We start from the raw sequence: 5,015 nt of genomic DNA, 5'->3' as shown, positions 1-5,015 counted from the left end.
TAGAATAACGGGATTCGGACTTTTTCCCATCAATCAACCGTCATGGCGGACCCTCAGAATAGATTCGGAAAGATATCTCTCCAATTCTTTGCCTGCAGGATGGGTCTCCATGCTATACGCCGCCTCCAATTAATGACCAGCTGATCACGAATTGACTCGAAATTTTAGGTAACGACCGAGACCGTTACCCTATAAAAAGGGAGTAGGAAAAGGCTTTCGATAAGCCATTATAAACTATTTTACGCTACAAAAGGCCAGCCAAGGTACTCAGATACTTCTCCAAAAGTTCGGCTAATTTAGCCATCGGAAGGCCTTCGCTGAAATCTCCAGCCAAGACTTTGTGCAGGTACCCTGGAGCACAAGAGGTGGCCCTCTTTCTTCATCCTGGCTGGTGTCTCCTCTGCTTCTTCCGACCTGGTCATCCTGAGACCAGATTTCAACCACAACAGCTATAAACAATGAAGACAACTATACATTAAACTGATGCTACAAACCTAACTTGACCAAGTCCGTATCTAGATTCGAACATTTCGGTACACGATCCATACCCAACTCTGCAAGAATAATAATATTTTTTATTGATTGGATCTAGCTTGACCAAGCCCTATTAAGTTGGAACCATGTCCAATATCAGAATCCGATCATAAAACTGGGCCAGATTGGATCAAGAACCTGTTAAGTTGGAATCATGTCCAATATCAGAATCGCAACAAAAATCCGGGTCAGGTAGGATCAGGCATTGCCCATCGAAGAGAGAGAAGGCCTGTTTGCAGCCTTCTGAATGGCTCTGCGTCATTCTTACCGTGGGATGAATGAGCAAGGGCCACGATCCGCAAAACTGAAAGGCTCCTCCCTTCACTTCGGTGCCCCTAAAAAGCCCTCAAGCCGCTGCTTCTCCGTTTCTATTGCCTCTTCGCTGTACCTCCAACCATTCGCCTGTCCTTGATCGGTGGTGGATCACAGAGAAGAATCAAAGCCTCCGAGAGTTCTCACGCCTTTTTCTTCTCCCTTTTTCTCGGTATGGTGGTGGTCGTTTGAACTCTAAACCCTAAACCCTAACCAAAGAAATAAAATACTCAGTTGTTTCTTCCTTCTCTGGTTTTTTGTTAGACTTATTAAATCATAATCCACCATTCCTATTGTGGTTTGAATTTGTTTTGAAGTATTCTTTGTGAGAGACTGTATATATTGGGACAAGAAGTTGATAGTATTTTGATGATTTTGTCTCTGTATTAATTTCTAGTGAAATATTCTGAAATATACTTTCCTTTTTTCAATGAAGAACAATAGACATGTTTTAGATCTAATGGTTAATGACTGCAAAGATGGAACAGTTTTGAAGTATTAATACTTCATTTCTATCTCAAGTTGCAGGATAAACTCTTACTGGTGAAGTTCTAATTGATGTTAAGAAAACAACTTGCAGTGTAACTTCAGATCAAGGAATTGTTTATTCTTACTTCAAACATCAATTCTTTGTCTATAGAGGAAAAGAAAAAAGAGAGAAAACGATAATAAGCACTAGTTTAGTGTTTTCTTTTCTTCTTTCTGCTGTTGCCATTGATACGTGATTGTTCCAAATATCAACTTTGTCAATAGAAGTTAAGACATGACAGTTTCAATGAGTGGGAAATAAATTGCGTTACATCAAAAGTTGCACTTGTCTTCAATTTTTCTGAGTTTTGGAGTTAACAATAGCGGCGTGTTAATGGTTCTTATCTGTTCAGGAAAATGCTCCTGTGATGATGAAACTTCTAAGTTGCCTCTTTTGATCGTTCCAATTGCTGAAAGCAGCTTTTTAATATGCTGGCTTAGGTGTGGAGATGAAGAGACATCTGAGGGGCTCTGTTTCCTAAATTTTTTGTTCTAGGTCCGAGAGAGAGAGAGAGAGAAGGGAAATCCCTCTGGTTTTATTAGTTCGTCAAACAAAATTATGTAGCAATCATAGGTTATATCTGTCTTCACTCGTGTTGTTCTTTGTGACATACATCGTATGCATGAATGGATGAGTAAGTATTTCTTTTTTTTTGTTTAATTTTTTGCAGAAGATAGGCTTTCTTGATCTTTTCTTTATATCATACTCAATTGTCATCATAATCATATATACATATTTCAAATTGGGACTCTGTAATTATGGTTTTTTAATCCTATTTCTCTATGTTTGTTATCTATTGGGAAACAATTCATTGTAAAAGCTTGACTTTGTCATTGGTTACTTAGGTACTTTAAGCTCAGTTCAGACCCCATAGCTAAGAGTTCTGGATTGTTGAGCCCAAAGTCAAATGCTAGTTGAGAAAAACTCTGATTATCCTAATTCTTATAGAAATTATTAGTATTTCATGATTTTATTCATGCTACCATTATTCCATGATTTGGAATTGACATTCTATTGGGTTTCTAACTTTTTTGAAATAATCTGTGTTCAGACGTGATAAACTAATCTCATACAAGCTTTTGTGCTTCTTTGGTACTATTATTCTGATCTTTATTGAGTAATAACAATTCTTAGAGATTCATAATGCTTGAATAATGAATGGCTTTTTTCATTCCTCCCCCCAGCCCCCCTGCCCCACCCCACCTTTTTTCTTCCAGCCTCAAAATGTAATTAACAAGATGTTGATTCATATGTGAAGCTGAAGAGGCATTTGAGGAGTTCATGTTCCCCTTTCTTCCATCCTAATGATTAAAAGAGCTAAGAGTTTGTTTTGTCTCAAGCCCATTTTGAAAATATGCTAGTATTGTTTCTATAATCAATGGTTATTTCTCTATCATCCTTAGTTTTTCTCTCAATTTCTTTCTTTCATGCACATGATATACATTCTCCTTTCTTTTTATCTCCCTTACTATTTTTTGCTCGATATTGGGTGTTTCCTTTGGACAGATATCTGTGCTTTTGTTTCACACTTGCCTTTTTCTTTTCAGGAAAGGATGCCCATCTTGTGTGGGTTTTTTTGATCAGCAATGCCCTTCTCTTGCTGTGGTATTTCAATTGTGCCTTTTGGTCTAGATGGAAAAGAGAGGGTTAGTGTTTCTGGGTTGCTCTTCTTCATTGGTGTGGACTGTAAGGTGATTGCTCGATCAAAGTGGTTGGATTTGGTTTCTCTGTGCTCAAGGGGTTCTCTTGTGCATCATCATTGGCATTAGCATGGTGGCAGTGTTTAAATGTGGTGCATATGGCAGCATGACCGCATATGTGTATGCAGTCCTTTGATTGGACTGCATTGTGAATATGCGGTTACTGTATATTATGCTATATATATAGCTTGCTTACTATTGTATGGCTGCATATGCGGGCTCACTTAGCATTCTAGAGCTACATATACCACCCACTTTTATATAGGCTTGTGCATGTGAAGTTGATCCAAGCTGATGCTTATGTTTGAATTGGGTTTCATGTGGAGCTAATATGGTTTTAATTGTGTCAAAATGCCATGTTTTTAAAACCAGACCAAACTATTCGACCAGCTTAATCGGGAACTAGGCGCTTCTCTGGTCCAATTCAAAAGATATTTTAAAAGTGGTCAAAACTCGGTTAAACTTGGGAGAATTGGATGACCCAGTTAGACCGGCTGGTCTAGTCCGGTCCAGTTTAACCCCTTTTTTGAATTTTTTGACCCCTTTTTTGAATTTAATATTCTTTAAGTCGAAACGCTAAGCAGCTCTTCTTTCTTCTCCAACAGAAACCCTTAGCATCTCTCCCTCTACTTGCTGCTTCTTTTCTCTTCTGTGGTCTCCAACACCCTCTCCATTCTTCATTAATTTAATTTTGTTAGAGTTTTAGAGATATTACTTGTTGAATAACTCTACATATATTTATGAGTGATTTAGCATTCTTGATCATTCTATCAAAGATTATGAATTACACAAATTTCGAATGCATCGAAACTTGGTTTCTGTTGTCTTAGTACTAGGAGATGCCAAATGTTTCAAGTGCTTGGTGACTATTAATATGTACTATTCCGAACATTAGATCGACGGTGAGAACAAAATGGGTACTAGGACAGCCTCCAAGGAAACTTCTGAGTATAAAGGAATGCTGCAATGGTTTTTTGTAGCATCTGATGTTTCGATTCACATTCAGAGGATTGTGCCCAAGGACACTGCTAACAGGCCAATATGGCTTCCTGTTTTGGGTGGACATCCATAGAGTTTTCAGGAAGTGGTTCATGTGAGTGGCAAGTTGCTGTCTGCATTGGCCATCCCCGCCAACCATAGGTTGGGAAACATTTGCTGGCTTCATTAGCTTACATGACAAATTTAAGGGGTTCTAATTAAGCACCATGTCTGATATCGATGTAACTTTAAGAGACTGGAAGTGCTTCCATTGAGACTATTTGACATCTGCTTTTTCAGCATGTAGCCTAAATACCAGCTGCATGATTATTGTTCTTTTGCTTTTTTGAGTTGGTAGGGGAAATGTTTATTGCTTTTAGTTAAAGAACTTTTATTTTACTAACTATTAGTTAAAGAATTACACTCACCAATCAAAAGTTAGATTATACTTATCGAATAATATAACTAATAGAAATGAAAAGTGTTCCTATCAAAATTCAAACACTAGGGTTCTGGCGGAAGAATGTATATTGCAATGTGAAGGTCCGCTAATGGGGTTGCTTGATCTACCGCTAGGTGGTCGATTTAGAAGTCAAGGGCTCTGATTGCAGGCAAGAAGAAAAGTATAAGAAAAGGTGCAGTCAAGGTAGCAATGAAGAATGTTGAGAATTGTTTACCCAAAAAAAAAAAAAGTTTACCCAAAAAAAAGATGTTGAGAATTTATTATTTGAGATAACATATAAAGGACAGTTTTCAAGAAGAAACATATTTAATTATATATAGATTATATAAATAATATAATAAGTTAAGGAAGGTGGTTAATATTTAATAAGCTGGTAGTCCTGTAGCTGACAAATGAGCCCAGTGGGTTGAGTTCAGTGAGTCAGGTCTGAGCTGGGATAGAATTCAGAAAATGTGTTCAGGTTGCCTCATTGTTGTGAGGTTACATGAGAGACATTTTG

The 5,015-nt window shown here is 37.7% G+C and overlaps 1 long non-coding RNA gene across 1 annotated transcript; it reads left to right on the top strand.

Moving 5' to 3' along the window:
• The first annotated feature begins 724 nt into the window (after positions 1–724).
• LOC103718977 (uncharacterized) lies at positions 725–3,112 on the top strand. Its single transcript, XR_605916.4, has 2 exons — positions 725–1,018; positions 2,923–3,112. It is a non-coding gene; the product is annotated as an uncharacterized LOC103718977 (long non-coding RNA).
• The last annotated feature ends 1,903 nt before the right edge of the window (positions 3,113–5,015 follow it).

This window comes from Phoenix dactylifera, chromosome 5 (genome assembly GCF_051530095.1).
Source record: "Phoenix dactylifera cultivar Ajwa chromosome 5, Ajwa_hap1_PhDact_Kaust_v1.1, whole genome shotgun sequence".
NCBI lineage: Eukaryota > Viridiplantae > Streptophyta > Magnoliopsida > Arecales > Arecaceae > Phoenix > Phoenix dactylifera.
Note: the sequence above shows the minus strand (reverse complement) of the source record. Positions and strands in the feature narration are given on the sequence as shown.